General features: G+C 40.7%; 1 protein-coding gene across 1 annotated transcript in view; it reads right to left on the bottom strand.

The window, feature by feature from the left end:
* The window catches only part of RAB5A (RAB5A, member RAS oncogene family), a 33,668-nt gene that overhangs the window by 11,789 nt on the left and 3,731 nt on the right, over positions 1-18,148 (bottom strand). The gene's annotated exons all lie outside the window — the stretch shown is intronic.

The following is an 18,148-nucleotide window of genomic DNA, read 5'->3' as shown; positions in this document are numbered from 1 at the left end:
TTTTTAATATGTAGAAACCTCATGTAAATCTTAAGAAAACGTATACATCAAAGATAAATGTGTAACAAAATTCACAAAAGCCATGTAACACAGAAAAAAATCAGTATCACTAGTAATCAACAAAATCATTCTCAGAGCAAAAACAGTTAAATTTTATCCCTTAATTAAGCAAAACTGAAAAATGAAACTAAAACAAGAGCACAGCAAGGACTCACGCTCTGGTGGAGACGCTGAGTAACTGTTCTGGAAATAATTCTGCCAACATGTGGCAGAGCCATGAAAACACGCTTAATTGTTACTGTAACATCTCATGGACTCTCTAAAGATGGTATGGGAGCCAAGAGGGTATGGAAAACACACCTTTTAAGTGTGAAGTATAAATGGCTAGCAAACACATGAAAAGATGCTCAACATCACTCATTATCAGAGAAATGCAAATCAAAACCACTATGAGGTTCCATCTCACACCAGTCAGAATGGCTGCCATCCAAAAGTCTACAAGCAATAAATGCTGGAGAGGGTGTGGAGAAAAGGGAACCCTCTTACACTGTTGGTAGGAATGCAAACTAGTACAGCCACTATGGATAACAGTGTGGAGATTCCTTAAAAAACTGGAAAGAGAACTGCCATACGACCCAGCAATCCCACTGCTGAGCATACACACCAAGGAAACCAGAATTAAAAGAGACACATGTACCCCAATGTTCATCGCAGCACTGTTTATAATAGCCAGGACATGGAAGCAACCTAGATGTCCATCAGCAGATGAATGGATAAGAAAGCTGTGGTACATACACACAATGGAGTATTACTCAGCCATTAAAAAGAATACATTTGAGTCAGTTCTAATGAGGTGGATGAAACTGGGGCCCATTATACAGAGTGAAGTAAGTCAGAATGAAAAACACCAATACAGTATACTAACGCATATATATGGAATTTAGAAAGATGGTAACCATAACCCTGTATGCGAGACAGCAAGAGAGACACAGATGTACAGCACCGCCTTTAGGACTCGGTGGGAGAGGGCGAGGGTGGAATGATTTGAGAGAATGGCACTGACAGGTACATTACCATACGTGAAAGAGATGACAAGTCCAAGTTCAATGCATGAAACGGCGCACTCAAAGCTGGTGCACTGGATGGCCCAGAGGGATGGGATGGGAGGGAGGGGGGTGGGGGGTTCAGGATGGGGGACACGTGCCCCGTGCCCGTGGCAGATTCATGTCAAGGTATGGCCAAAACCACAATACTGTAAAGTAATTCTTCCAATTAAAATAAGTAAATTAATTTAAAAATAATGTATGAATGAAAGGCACTGACGGCTTGGCAAGTACTAAGAAGGAATTTAAAATTTACAAAATGACCTCTTAATTGTCAAAAAGCAAAATTATATAAATGCTTTTTATATATCAATAGAAATACATACATACATATGTAAATGTCCTCCCTTAAATAAAACTTTCACTAAAGTGGTGGATTTGATGCCCTATTAAAACTAAAAGGCTATAGTAGTTAGAGACGGGAAGAGCTTTGTTCAGGATCTCAGATGTAGATCAGGGACTTGGGATCATAAAATCCAAGTTTAAGGTTGTTTGGAAGTACTGTGCAGGGGAAGCCCTAAAGGTTTTAGAGCCAAGTAAGTTGGGATCATAAAATTCAAGTTTAAGGTTGTTTGGAAGTACTGTGCAGGGGAAGCCCTAAAGGTTTTAGAGCCAAGTAAGTCAATGGTTGAGTCTGATGGATCTGGATCAAACTTCAGGGAGAAAGATGGCAAAAACTGACCAAGAACGAGGTATCAAAGTTATCTGTGAAGCCGGACACTGGTTTGCTGAGAAAAAGGGAATCAGTGGCCACTAGGATCATAATAGAATAAATTTTATCAGACAGATGAACACTGACTTCAGATGATAAAATTGCACACAGACAGGAATGTATGGATGGTTTAAAGCCAACAACAGATAAAAGCTGAGGCCATTTTTTCCATTAAAACTGCATGTGTATATAGGAGATTAGATTATAGAGCATTAGATTATAGAGCAAAGATGAGACAAAGCATTCACACAAGAGTTACAGTTCAACTAAGGCAAGGAAGAACTTAAGAAGGGATCAAAATAGACTGGGACAAAGAGGAAAGCACACATAACAATTAAACTCAAACAGAAAACACTCCAGAAGAATGGCAAGGTAAAAAGTTTACTATCTAGATCATATATTAAAACATGGCAGGGACTTCCCTGGTGGTCCAGTAGTTAAGACTCTGCCTCCCAATGCAGGGACACGAGCTGGACCCTGTTCAGGGAAGCGGACCTCCATACGCCCTGGGGTAACTAAGCCCACAAGGCGCAGCCAGAAGACAGCAGCGCTCCCCAAGGTGAATCCACTCCATGAGATGATCTAACACTCATCATACTGAGCTTGTTCTTAAACATATGATAAGAGACTGATAAGGGACTGGGGCTTCCCTGGTGGCTCAGATGTAAAGAATCTGCCTGCGATGCAGGAGACCCGGGTTTGATTCCTGGGTCAGGAAAAATCACCTGGAGGAGGGCATGGCAACCACTCCAGTATTCTTGCCTGGAGAATCCCATGGACAGGGGAGCCTGGCAGCTACAATCCATGGTCACCAAGAGTTGGACACGAATGAGCCACTAACACTCATTTTCAAGGGGTTGGTATCCAGAATATACATAGAACTCCTACAACTTAGCAACACACACACAAAAAATCCAAACTACCCAGTTAAAAAAACAGACAAACAACTTTAATAAACATTTCTCCAGAGATATACAAATGGTCAGGAACTTCCTGGCAGTCCAGTGGTTAGAACTCAGGGCATTCACTGCTGGGGCCCAGGTTGGATCCCAGGTCAGGGAACAAAGATTCCACAAGCCACATGGCATGGCCAAAGCGGGGGAAAATACACACACAAATGGCCAAGAAGCACATGAAAAGATGTTCAACATCACTACTAGAAAAATGCAAATCAATACTACAAGATACCACTTCACACCCATTAGAATAGCTACTATCAAAACAGCAAAAAAAAAAAAAAAAAGAGTTCACAAAGATGTAGAGAAACTGAAGCCCTTATACACTCAAAGCGGGGATGCTGAACAGTGCAGCCACTGTGGAAAATGGCATAGAAATTCTTCAAAAATATTAAGCACAGAGTTACCATATGATCCAGCAATTCTACTTCCAGGGATATGCTCAAAAGACGTGAAAGGTGTTTGTACACCAATGTTCACAGCAGTGTTAATTCACAATAGGCAAAAGGTGGAAGAGACCAAAGAGTTCATCAAAGGATGGATGAGAAAGCAAAATATGGCGTATGGAATATTATTTTCCCTTTAAAAATAAGGAAAAATCGACACCTTCACAAGATGGGTGAACCTTGATCGCACACTAAGTGAACTGAGCCAGTCATAAAAGGGCACTATCATATAATTTCTCATGTATGAGTGAGGCTCCTAGAGCAGTCAAATTCATGAACAGGATGGTACTGACAGGGGTGGGGGTGGGAAATAGGGCGTTATTGTTTAATGTGTAGGGTTGGACGTGATGCCTGCACAACAATGCGAATGGACCTAATGCCAAATGTACATTTAAAATGGTTAAAATTATACAAAATTTATTATGCATATCTTAACAAAAATCATTCACGCAACATCTGAAGATAATTGTTGCCAAATGACTATAATCTTGGAGCACATAATGATACATAAGGAAGAGTCTGCATGAAGTCATGCAGAATGAGGTAAAACACGATAATCATCACTTTTTCTCTAACACTGTCTAGGAGGAAGATACACTTTTTAAAAGACTAATTCATGTTAATTTTTTTCAGAAATGACAAAAGAGTAAAAGAAGCCAATGTGTTTTTTTATTTCACAATCATAGCCTGATGGTTACTCTTAAAGGACACTACTCTTTCTAAGGGAATCTACTAGCCAGGACTGAGCTAGTCACATGTCCAGCTGAACAAGATCATATTAGAACAGCTAACAGTACACTAAGGCTACTGTTTTAAAGTTAGTCGCAGGAGTTTGAACTTGGTTAGTATTAAGCTAGTGCACCAAACCTGGTCACCTGAGATAAAACCAGTGTTTGAACCCTCAAGGCTGACAGGCTGTGGTCACCACACCAAGGGGACTCACCAGACTGGGTGTATGTAACAAGGCTTCCCCAAATACTAAACTAGGGGGCAGAATGGAGGCACAGAACACAGAGAGGAGTGGCAAGAAATGAAAGAGATGTGAGAGAAGGGAGGAAAGGGGAGAGGCTGTTACAAGCTAGTAACCAGTGTCAGACAAGTGTTCCCCAACAAACACCAAAAGGAAAAGGTAATCAAACTAACTTAGCTTGAAGGGATATACGTCTACGAAAGACTTTTTTTTTTTTTACTTTTTGGCTGCATTGCATGACTGCGGGATCTCAGTTCCCCAACCAGGGATGGAACCTACACTTCTTGCAGTGGGAGTGTGTAGTCTTAACTGCTGGACACCCAGGCAAGTCCCTATGAAGGACAATTAGCTTATGGACAACAGATATGTTGCTGAATAATTTAAACAGTACTTTAAAAAAAATCCCTGCAGGGACTTCCGTGGCAATCCAGTGGTTAAGACTACATGTCCCCAATGCAGGGGGCACAGGTTTGATCCCCGGTCAGGGAACTGAGATCCCACATACTGCATAAAGCGGCCTGGTTCTGCACCTCAGGAACTCAGAGTTCAAAGGAGAAACTACAAAGGCTGAAAAATCAGTAATTTTTCTTTGATCTGAAAAAGTGAGGTTACAAGGCAATCTCAGATCAGAGATCAGATCAGTCGCTCAGTCGTGTCCCACTCTTTGCGACCCCATGAATCGCAGCACGCCAGGCCTCCCTGTCCATCACCAACTCCTGGAGTTCACTGAGACTCACATCCATCGAGTGCCATCCAGCCAGCTCATCCTCTGTCGTCCCCTTCTCCTCCTGCCCCCAATCCATCCCAGCATCAGGGTCTTTTCAAATGAGTCAACTCTTCGCATCAGGTGGCCAAAGTACTGGAGTTTCAGCTTTAGCATCATTCCTTCCAAAGAAATCCCAGGGCTGATCTCCTTCAGAATGGACTGGTTGGATCTCCTTGCAGTCCAAGGGACTCTCAAGAGTCTTCTCCAACACCACAGTTCAAAAGCATCAATTCTTTGGTGCTCATCCTTCTTCACAGTCCAACTCTCACATCCATACATGACCACAGGAAAAACCATAGCCTTGACTAGACGGACCTTTGTTGGCAAAGTAATGTCTCTGCTTTTGAATATGCTATCTAGGTTGGTCATAACTTTCCTTCCAAGGAGTAAGCGTCTTTTAATTTCATGGCTGCAGTCACCATCTGTAGTGATTTTGGAGCCCAGAAAAATAAAGTCTGACACTGTTTCCACTCTTTCCCCATCTATTTCCCATGAAGTGATGGGACCGTATGCCATGATCTTCGTTTTCTGAATGTTGAGCTTTAAGCCAACTTTTTCACTCTCCACTTTCACTTTCATCAAGAGGCTTATTAGTTCCTCTTCACTTTCTGCCATAAAGGTGGTGTCATCTGCATATCTGAGGTTATTGATATTTCTCCTGGCAATCCTAGCTTGTGTTTCTTCCAGCCCAGCGTTTCTCATGATGTACTCTGCATATAAGTTAAATAAACAGGGTGACAATATACAGCCTTGGCAAGGCAATCTACTGGCCCCAAACTGGAGAAACAAGACAGGCTGGTACAGAAAAGCATGGCGTCTGAGCAGAGTCTCCTGAGGAGACCAGCGCTGCTGCAGGAACTACCTGGTGAAACTGCTGGAGGCCAGCTGCCGACAAGCCTGAGTTACAACTCCAGCAGGACGTCCCCTGGCGGCCCAGCGGCTGAGAACACGCTGCTGACGCTCGGCACACGGGTTTGGCCCCTGGTCTGGGAAGACCCCATATGCCGCGCAGCAACTACGCCTGTGTGTCTGGGGCCTGTGCTCTGCAACTAGAGGTGCTACCGCAGTGAGAAGCCCAGCACCGCAGTGAGAAGAGCCCCCAATCACTGAACCTGGAAAAAGCCCGCAAGAAGCACGAGACCCAGAGCAACCATAAACAGACAAACTCCAGGAGAAGCCAGCAGGAAGGGAGGCACCACACTCCTGTGGGTTTGACAACCAGGAACTAGATTAGGCTCTCACAGTAAATATCAGAGAGAAATATTCTCCTGCTTCTGGCAAGGTGAGGGGAAAGGAACCATTCTGAAACAGAGGAGATCATCATGTTCTTAACAAAGCCCGTCCACATAAGAAACTAGCTGATCTGAGCATAACCTGTTGGGAGTATTATCAGACTCTTAACAGACCTGGAGAAGGAAATGGCAACCCACTGCAGTATCCTTGCCTGGAAAATTCCATGGACAAACGAGCCTGGCAGGCTACAGTCCATGGGGTCACAAAGAGTCGGACACAACTGAGCGACTTCACTTTAACGGACCTGGAGAAAGAAATATCCAACTTAAGCCAGTTCTATCCTTCTACTTGGGAGAAACGAAATTTCTAATTCCAGCCCTTTCTAGCCATCCTGTCTTGTCTAAGGCAGGGGAGGAAAAAAAATGACCATTTGCTCAACAACTCTACCACACTAGTAAAAGCATACTTACAGCAGTTGCTTTTACTTACTGTATCATATCCAGACAGCGAAAAAAATTACAAGGCATACTAAAAGGCAAAAAACAGTTTGAAAAGACAGAAAAAGTATCAGAACCAGATTAGCAGCAGAAATGTTGGAATTAAAAGACTGGGAATTGGAAACAACTAGGATTAATGAGCTAAGAACCCTAATGTGAAGACAGAATGCTGAGCACAGATGGGCAATGTCAGCAGAGAGATGGAGATATGAAGGACCCCCAAAAGTGCCAAGATCAAAAATACTGTAACAGAAATAAAGAATGCCTCTGATGGACTTATAGGTCTTCCCTGGTGGCTCAGACGGTAAAGCGTCTGCCTACAACGTGGGAGACCCAGGTTCAATCCCTGGGTCGGGAAGATCCCCTGGAGAAGGAAATGGCAACCCACTCCAGTTCCCTTGCCTGGAAAATCCCATGGACGGAGGAGCCTGGGAGGCTACAGTCCATGGGGTCGCAAAGAGTCGGACACGACTGAGCAACTTCACTTCACTTTTGATGGACTACTCGGATGACTGGACACAGCTGAGCCAAGAACCTCAGACCTTGAGGTCTATCAACAGAACCCTCCAAAGCTGAAATGTAAAGAGAATCAAGACTGGAAAACATAGAACAAAATATCCAAGAACTTTGGGACAACTACAAAAGGTGTATTATATTCATAATGGGAATATCGCAAGAAGAAAGGAACAGAGTATGTGAGGCAATAAAAACAGAATTTTCCCCAAATGATGTCAAACACCAAATTACATATCCAGGGAGCTCAGAGAACACTAAGAAAGATAAATGCTGAAAATTCTACACCCAGACATATCATTTTCAAATGGCAGAAAATCAAAGGTAATGTGCAGGACAGTGCCCAGGCTATTTTGCAAAGGAGGCTTCTTCCCCCCTTCTCTTTAGTGATATTCCTACTCCATTTGGTTCAAGAATCTAGCACTTAATAGTTCCCAGGCCTGAAAGAAATCTACCAGACTTTTAAAACAATACTGGCCTTGAAAGTGACCTTTAATGCTTAGCAATAATCCTATCTAAGTGAGTTTAAAATAAAAGTTCTAGTATCTGAGAATTTTATAATAGACTGGAAAAGGGCAAACTAAAGAAAGCAAGAAGAGACAGAAGACTAAAGTGAAAGTGAAGTCGCTCAGTCGTGTCCGACTCTTTGCGACCCCATGGATTGTAACCCACCAGGCTCCTCCGTCCATGGGATTCTCCAGGCAAGAGAACAGGAGTGGGTTGCCATTTCTTTCTCCAAACCCCAGAGTAGAAGTTCAGAACCCTATAAACCCAGATATAATCATCTATGCTAAGCAAGGCCCAGGGAAGTTGAGAATACCTCTAAGGGAAGAAAAAAGTGATGAAAAGACTGAAATTCCTTTGATACCATAATCATTAAATAAAATTACTTTGATTCAGTAACCACATCTACACATTGATCTTACAGAAATAAGTCCAGAGGGGAAAAATTTCCAAGAATATATTCAATATTAGATGATTACCCAAAACAGCAAACAAAATGTAAACACTAAATGTCTAACAATAATGGTATGGTTAAAAAATAGATTACCGGTTACTAAAATAAATATGAATACAGAGATATAGAGTATTATCGCTAATAAAGGGAACAGAATACAGTAGTATGATTACTACAACTGATTCTGTATAAAAATACCATGAAGTTATAGTTTACAGGAAATGGAAACATAATGGACTCTAAAATATGAAAAGATGCTTGACCTCATCCCTTTTATGGGGAAAATGTACACTAAAAAATGCAGAGGTCAATGCACGTAAGAACGGCAAAGATCTACAAGCGCGCCAGTACCCTGAGCTACTGCAATGGGGCACCAGGTACTCTGTGCACCGCTGGGGACTGCAGTGGGGAAAATGTATCAGAATTACAAAAGTATCTAACTTTTGACACAGCAATCAACTTCAAGAAATCTGTTACAAAAATACTTGGAATACGTAAGAAACGACTATGATATTATTCACTGCAGCACTGTTAATACCCCAAAGTATAAAACTACTGTGCAAATCTGAACCTAGAACTGATAAAAAATATTGACAGGATCCATTCAATGGAATGTTGATATAGCCAAGAAAAATGAGGACATACTTCATAAAATGGTACAAAAAATCAGTGTATTTTCCAAGATGGCCACAAGATTTCAGCATATTCTTGTTAAAACCTGACACTGGCTTTCCCTCCTCAAATCTGTACAAGCCTGTGACTTGAGCATCACTGATGCGATCTCTGAACTTCTGGGGGTAGGTCATAAAAAGCCACCCGGCCTCTGCCTGGTATCTTGGGGTCATTCATGCTTGAACCCAGCAACATGCTGTTGAGGAACCCAAACCAGGAGGCAGGCCACAGGCAGGTATTCTGGCCGACAGCCCCAGCTGAGCTCCCAGACATGCTGAGGTGATGCGAGCCCCAGGACTGACCCCCGCCATCACATCAGAAAATCACCTAAGCCCACTCAACCCCCAGAACCAAGAGACAATAATTGTTTTAAATGACTAAGCTTTGGAGTCATTTGTTTCTGAACAACAGATGACTGGGACAGTAACAAGGAGAAAAATAAAAAGCATGCTGCAGAGAGTCTGACGTTTTGGATTGCACGAAGTGGAGAAAACATACAGATGCGAGTGTGACAGTAGCTTTTCGAGGGCCGAGTGACACGGGGCTGCCCGTGCGCGGTCGCGCAGGCTGCTGCCTCTCCGGCCCTCTGGACCGTGGCCCCCCAGGCTACCGTGGCCACGAGACGCTCCAGGCAAGGGTGCTGGAGCAGTCTGCTGCTTATTCCTCAAGGGGGTCCCCCAAACCAGGGATCGAACCCACTTCTCCTGTGTCTCCTGCACTGCAGGCGGGTTCTTCACCCGCTGAGCAAACAGGGAATCTCTGGGAAAAAAGAACTGAGTAGGCAGAAGATAGGAAGGAAACCATTTGAATTTTGACTCACAAGAACAAATTAATGAAATAAAAATGTGACACGTGGTTGACATAAAGATGGACACCGTGGCACGAACTCTGGAACATGAGTGATCTAAGTTTTTATTTAAAATACTTTCACATCCTTTTCTTTATAAATCGATACATAAGGGCGGTCTGCATCTGTCAAGGACCACACGTTTAATTATAACAGAATGCTTACATCATTCATATCCTGACCCTAAACGTCGTCAATTCCAGAATACAGACTGCACACAAGAAAAATGTGTCTTTAATCCCAACTGTCACTTAGGTGCAAAACCTCGGCCGTATCATTTTTGTTGCGTTCGTCTCCTCGTCTATAAAATCAGCATTTCCTCATAAAGCCATAGTAAGGTCTAGATGACACTATGGGAATGCCAATCCTATGAGTGCATCGTATAACATGTAACCAACTTTAAAATCACCTTACAAGGGATCCTAAAAATCACCCTGTGTCTCACAGAAGTCACATTTTCCTAAAATTTACAAATTACTTATGAATACAATAGATTACAAAGTTAGGATTCTCTAGATTCTAATATACAAGGATAAATAACTTAAAAATATTTTTAAAAATTTCTTGGCTGTACCACATGGGACATGGGGTCTTAGTTCCCTGACCGGGGACTGAACCTGTGACCCTACAGTGGAGGCATTAAATCTTAACCACTGAGCCGCCAGGAAGTCCCTGAGTAACTATTTTATTTGACTGAGAAACGCTGATGATGTCTGGTAATTACAGAGGGACTGAAGTCCCGTAGCATCACGTAATTCTCTTCTTTTTGAATCCAAAGAGTGCCTGCTAGTAATACCTTCAACTTTGCAAACAGGAATACAGAACCATGAATGACTGACTCCTCATTCTGTTGTTACCCTTCCTCATCTGTATTACCAAAAAAAAGGGGTGAACACTGTTTACCAACACTTACCTCAAGTATTGTTTTGCAACACTTGTAAAACATCAAGGATTATTTCTTATTTTCAAAATCCAGTATGTGACTTCATTCTCATCCTGTGAGATTTAGTAATTTGGTACCCAGAGTTCATGTTTAAATCAAAACAGCCAATGATCAAATTCCAAAAGTCCCTGGAATAACTCCTGTTCTTTTCTCACTCTAATACAACCCTATTTGCCACTAAGAGGCCTGTTAACAAAAGGCTCTTGTGAGGACTCCAATGATGCTGTCGTGAGGTGAACCGGTTCAGCATGCATCATAAGGGAGAGTACATAGAAGGAGCGTCGGATCACTACAGTGAGAGACCCCAAGGGGGAAGGGTAACTTCGATTTCTAGGATTTAGCACAGTACTAGGAACTTGGTAAGTTTGCTGAATAAATGAATTTTCGAGAAGCTTGACAATCTTATTTGCCTGTATGTAACAGAATAAAAGCAGTAACATAGTGAATCAACAGAGGTGGCTCACCATAGTTAGAGCTAATTGGCAAAATGATTCTGCCAAACAGCTCTGAACATTTCAGCAGCACCAAAGGGAATTAATGAATGAAGTAAGACAGGGCAAAAACAGATTTTCATGATCGCAAAATGTGAAACAAATTTTAAGAGGAAGAAAAAGTTTAACTGTATTGCTTGCTTCGTTTAATGTGGAGAAAGCACACTCTTAAAAAAAAAAAAAAGAGTCTGCTCTAGAAGAATTCTTATCTAGCTCAATTCTCTCTCATTTTATAGTGTGTAAACAGCACTGTTCTAAAACAATGCCAGGACTGAAGCTAAGCTTATTGGTTCCTAACTCACAGCAATGTTTAAGTAGCCACATATGATAACATTTAAAACCAGGACACTGGAGAATAACTGAAGTTAAGACTATTAAAATATTTTTGGTCAGAACTGGTACAAACATATAAAATATCAAATCTTTACTAACTTCTTCAAGTAATACAACCTATCTCAAATGCTGAATATGTACTTTTTATAAGGAAACATTATTACACATAAAGACAATATTCTTTCACTTGAAGCCAAAAGATTAACTTCAAAAAATTTCAACTCTCACTGTAACAGAAAGAATAATGTGTATTTCAAAAATCATTTTTCTCATGAATTGAAAATGATACACTGGTGGTTTGTTCCCAGGTCTTCTATCCTTTCTCAAAAGTACTTTTAATTGAAAACAATATGCAGATGCCTTTGCTTGGATAACCATGAATGATGTGGTCACTCATCAAGGGCCACATCCTGAAGTGGGAAGTCAAGTGGGCCTTAGGAAGCTATACTATGAACAAAGCTAGTGGAGCTGACAGAATTTTAGTCAAGCAATTTTAAATCCTAAAAGATGATGCTGTGAAAGTGCTGCACTCAGTATGTCAGCAAATTTGGAAAACTCAGCAGGGGCCACAGGACTGGAAAAGGTCAGTTTTCATTCCAATCCCAAAGCAAGGCAATGCAAAGAATGTTCAAACTACTGCACAATTGCACTCATCTCACACACTAGCAAAGTAATGCTAAAAACTCTCCAAGCTAGGCTTCAACAGTACATGAACTGAGAACTTCCAGATGTGCAAGCTGGATTTAGAAAAGGCAGAGGAACCAGAGATCAAATTGCCAACATCCACTGGATCACAGATAAAGCAAGAGAATTCCAGAAAAACATCTACTTCTGCTTCAATGACTATGCTAAATTTAGCCTCTGAATGTGCGGATCACAACAAACTGGAATATTTTTAAAGAGATGGAAATACCAGACCACCCTACCTGCCTCCTGAGAAACCTGTATGCAGGTCAGGAAGCAACAGTTAGAACTGGACATGGAACAGCAGACTGATTTCAAATCGGGAAAGGAGCATGTCAAGGCTGTGTATTGTCACCCTGCTTATTTAACTTATATGCAGAGTACATCATGAGAAACGCTGGGCTGGAGGAAGCACAAGCTGGAATCAAGACTGCTGGGAGAAATATCAATAACCTCAGATATGCAGATGACACCACCCTTATGGCAGAAAGTGAAGAGGAACTAAAGAGCCTCTTGATGAGGGTGAAAGGAGAGTGAAAAGGCTGGCTAAAAACTCAACATTCAAAAAACTAAGATCATGGCATCTTGTCCCATCACTTCACGGCAAATAGGTAAAAAGTGGAAACTGTGACAGATTTTATTTTCTTGTGGAAAAATCACTGTGGACAGCAATTGCAGCCACAAAATTAAAAGATATTTGCTCCTTGGAAGAAAAGTTATGACAAACCTAGACAGCGTACTAAAAAGCAGACATCATTTTGCTGACAAAGGCCCATATGGTCAAGCCTATGGTTTTTCCAGTCATCATGTATGGATCTGAGAGTTGGACTATAAAGAAAGCTGAGTGCTGAAGAATTGATGCTTTCGAACTGTGGTGCTGGAGAAGACTCTTGAGAGTCCCTTGGACTACAGGGAGATCAAATCAGTCAATCTTAAAGGAAATCAACCCTGAATATTCATTGGAAGGAATGAAGCTGAAGGCCCAATACTCTGGCCACTTGATGTGAAGAGAAAGACTCTGATACTGGGAAAGATTGAGGGCAGGAGAAGGGGATGACAGAGGATGAGAGGGTTGGATGGCATCACCGACTCATAGACATTAGTTTAAGCAAACTCTAGGAGACTGTAAAAAACAGGAAAGCCTGGTGTGCTGCAGTCCATGGAGTCAGACACGACTTGGCAACTGAATATAATGCAGATGCAAAAAGATAAAGAAGTAAACAAATGTACAGATTACAATTACACAAACAAGTCTTTCTTAAGGCTCACAAGTGAAGGGCAATAGTGGAAAGCTTACTACAGGAAAAACACGAGTTATTCCAATTCACATTTTCTAGTTGCCTTTTGTTTCTCAGTTTAGGAAGCAACTTTAGTATCTACATACATGTAGTATTCTATTTAACTGCGTAATTTCTCCCTCTAAGAAAATGTCCATAAATAACTTAGTTGACATGGGGAGCAGGCATTTAATGCAACGTACATGACTAACCACTTGTGTGAAAACCAGCAAATGCTGGGGTAGTTAAGCAAGAATTTACCATATAGAATTTAAAGAAACACAGTTGAATTAATAAATGCTATCTACTTGAAGTTCATTTTTAGGAAGGCTCAAATTTAGGAAGCAGTTGCTCATAAAGGTTTTTTACATCTTATTTGCTCTTAAAATCTTCAATAAGAAATTTCCAAGAGAAGAAAATCTGGACATAAAATTCTTTAACACTGTCAAATCCTAAAATGCTATGCACTTGGTAGAACAGTCACAATTCTGAAGTAATGCCATGTCATGACAATGCCAGAAAAATATCAACAGTAATAAAAGTGACTCAGCAAAAAGTAATGGTGGTGACAAGAAAGGCAACAGCCAACATTTAATAAGCGTTTTCCTCTGTGCTAGGCCTTGTGCCAAGAAATGTATATGTACTGTCATTTAATAAAAAAAAAACTGTCAAATTTAGCAGGTATTATTTTCATTCCATATTAAGAGTAAATAAAGCTGGGTATGATTTGTGTGAGATGATGTAGCTGGTATATGCTGGAGCTAGAATTTTAAATCAAACAATGTGGATACAGTCTGTCCCTAGGCCACACCCCTTTCTTAACCACAACGCTTCCCTCTTAAAGTCCTGGCCATAAACTGGTAAGGTAAGGTAAAACCAACAACAGTATCTTTGAAACTAACTTTGTTTTTCTTAATTTTTAATAATAACTTTTGCCCCATTAGATGTTTTGAATCTGAAAAGAAAAACAAGTCCTGGTAGCCAGGTAGAGGAAATTGGACAGATATTAAATAAAGTATAAACTTTGTCCTTCTAGTAAAAAAAAGTCCTGAAATACTTATGTAAACATTCTTCTTAGGGTTAATAACTGCTTCAAACAGCTTTAAACAGAGGGCACTTATTTCGTCCGTTTCGTGAATAACCAGTCCCTGACTACCTACGGCAACAGAGGGGAGCAGCCTCAGTACAGACGACTGAAGACGCTGGTTATTTAACTCCTTTAAGTAAAAACAAGGCAGAGTATCCTTGATAGAACAGGGAAGGACTATGGTTTTTGAAAGAGGCCTAGCAGATTAATGTCACCGGCATACAACACTTGTAATCCTCAAACTGGAGTAGTTGACGAACTGCATGTTTTTTTTTTAATCCTACAATAATCAGTTAAAAAAAAAAAAGCAATTATTCCATTTACTGATTGTGATATCAAACATTTCTCTCTCAAAGAGTCGAAAGACTGCATGCTTTTTCATTGCACATTTTAAACTTGCTCCGATTTACCCTGATGATCCACTTGCTTATAAATAGCATGTAAAAGTCTTTTTAAAAACAAGTATATTTTTGACACAAGGAATTCCCTAGAAATCTTTGAAGTCTTTAGGTGTTCAAGTTGTTAAGTGGAAGATGGCCAGCCCTACCACCCAACAAGTATTTACTGAAGAGCTTCGGAGGCTCCAGATGAGATAACAAGAAGGGAGGCAACCACCTGAGCCTAAAGCTCCCCGCAAACCTTATGGGTTAGTCTCAAACAGCAGGAACACAAATGTCACGCAGCCTTTAACTCCTGCCTAAGCTAGAACTCCCCAAAGCACTAAACCCAGTACCTAACTACCCATCTCATTATGAGAGCTACAGAATCAAGGGGCAGGGGCGGGGGATATAGGGAGACAACATGGATTCTTATTCTTGTTTTCTTAAATCAAGCCATCGTGTATAAGAACCACCACAAAAAATGAAGACATCTTAATGTTCTTGATCACTGTAAGGTTCTAGAATATACAAATTCAAGAGTACAGTATATATTCCACCTTACAATGCAATTAGAGAGGGAAATTTTAAGTGAGCTCTTAAATGTTACTAAACATAAATAGTTAAGTCTAAAATAAAGAATAGATGAAACATAAAAACATCTGGCCAGGTTCATTTTTAGATAACTCCTCCCACACATCAGCCAAACAAAAATACACATTACCTACAAGTTATAGATCTTAAACAACTCAAACCTTGAAATCCTTAGATGCTTCTAGTCCTTAAGAGTGAAGAGCTGTTTAGCGAAGAGCATAAAAGAACAGTGTTCACTCTGTAAACAAGTTAACACATCTTATGCCTTAAACACATATTATATGTTAATTATCTTTCAAAAACAAACAAAAAACCAGGACTAATATGTGGTCAACATACTGAAAAGGTATTCAGTAACCATTAAGACAGAAACTTGGATGTAAATTCCTTCTAAAGGTGGTTAAAAAAGCCAGACTCAATCTGTACAAGTACAAAGTATTAGAAGTTTTACGTGTTAGAATGAAAACTTTTTGACAATTTCATTAATGAAATGTAAACAATCTAATAGGTATTAAATGGAAACAGATTATATACACACATATCAAAGGATATGTATATTTATGATGCATTGACACGGGGTTAAACTTTTCTTTTAAATGTCCTTCTTGATATGTCATTAGGAAAATGTACTCTTAGAAGGTAATTGGGAGTATCCATAATAAAAACAAAAATTCTACCCTTGGGCTACATTTACCAGGACTTAAGTTCTTTACTACAGTACTTCAATGCTTTTGTTGTTTTAATATGCACTGTGAAGGCAGGGAGGGTAAGAATATATCAAGTCCCAAACATATTTTGGCCCAGGTGTTTAGCCTACAATGCACATGTATTTTGGGAAATGCTGCAAGCAACAATCACTTGCCAAAAAGTAGTTATAATAATTAACCTTTTGCACCAGGTGAAGGTGGGTGGGCAGAGTCTCGAAAGTCTTTAAAATTTTTCCTACCATACGGGCTGGGCGTCCCTGGTGGCTCAGCTGGTAAAGAATCTGCCTGCAATTCAGGAGACCTTGGGTTCAATGCCTGGGTCAGCAAGATCCCCTGAAGAAAGGAATGGCTACCCACTCTTCATTCTTGCCTGGAGAATTCCACTGATAGAGGAGCCTGGTGGGCTACAGTCCATGGGAACGCAAAGAGCCAGACACAACTGAGTGACTAATATATTATGTGGATGTGGACTAGTTACTTTTGGTCCAATTTGTTTTCTGGAGGAGGCTAAAGCTTGAGAGGTAATATTTCATTACTAAACCACATATACACAGATACATTAACAAGGAAACAACAAAGAATGTGTGATATACTATTCATCACAATTTTTAAAGATACCAAGATTTCTGAATCAAAATAAAAAACTCATGTAAAGGACTGTATTTCTGATGCTCATTCACTATGAACAAATATGAAGTATTAACAATAAAATGGGATCGCACTGTAACATGACACCCAAACACTGGGGCTGGCTGTCACTCGTTACACTGCTGGTCTGTTAAAACAGGAAACAGCCGTTGTCCACTGTATTTCCTACAGCAAAGTCAGGAGATAGCCGAGTTTTGTAATTTATGTTAAAGGGATAATCTGAAATCATAAATATAATTCTCAGTGTACTTACTTGAGATCATATACTCAATGCACAGCATAAGTTATGCTTTTGAAAGATGGACTCCCAAGAAGTTGCTACATGCCAAAGAATATCTGCCTTACGTTATTTCAGAAGTTAAAAAAAGTATTTGACTTTTTAAAACATGAGGTTAAAAATATATTCATGAACACCTGAAAAAATATGGTCCTGCTTAATTACACACCTCTTGCAAAATAGTGTGAATCTTAAAGCTGTGTGGTTCCTCTGACATTACCTAATTCAAAAGCTTCATTTGACACATTAAGCAGGACCAAAAAGGGCTTTGCCCCACTGCTATACCCAGCTGCTACTGCTAAGTCGCTTCAGTCGTGTCCGACTCTGTGCGACCCCATAGACGGCAGCCCACCAGGCTCCCCCGTCCCCGGGGTTCTCCAGGCAAGAACACTGAATGGGTTGCCATTTCCTTCTCCAATGCATGAAAGTGAAAAGTGAAAGTGAAGTCGCTCAGTCGTGTCCGACTCTTAGCGACCCCATGGACGGCAGCCCACCAGGCTCCTCCGCCCATGGGATTCTCCAGGCAGGAGTTCAGGGATCTCGCTTCTCATCCCTTCCCAGTGCGGCACTGCCGGCCGTGTCCTCTTGGTCCCGCACCTTCCTCCCCCCAGCGTGAACACCGTCCCTGTAAGCAGTCTTGATGCCACCTCTTTCCCCTTTTCTTTCCCTTTCTTGCCAGGTCTCATTTCCCTTTCATGTCCCTCTTCATTAATCACTCACTTCTTCTCTTCCCTCACCCTAGGAGCCTTCTTAAACATGTTTAATAAAATGTAACTAATTTTGCCAATCAGTGTAATTTGTAAATAGTCCAGTTATTTAGAACTTTAATCCTAACTCTTTTCCTCTTTACTTTTACTATTTTCACCATTCATTCTAAAGCCAACACAATTCAGCAGACATCGGATAATTTGAAACCGCTTTTAAACATTATCAAGAAAGATACCAATCAAATCTGAGACTTGGGACACTGATTCTACTCATGTTTGCATCTGTTATTTTATCATCTTGGAGATAACCAGGAAATCAAAATATTAAAACACATTATCTTATCAAAAAA

This window comes from Bubalus bubalis, chromosome 1 (genome assembly GCF_019923935.1).
Source record: "Bubalus bubalis isolate 160015118507 breed Murrah chromosome 1, NDDB_SH_1, whole genome shotgun sequence".
Lineage (NCBI taxonomy): Eukaryota > Metazoa > Chordata > Mammalia > Artiodactyla > Bovidae > Bubalus > Bubalus bubalis.
Note: the sequence above shows the minus strand (reverse complement) of the source record. Positions and strands in the feature narration are given on the sequence as shown.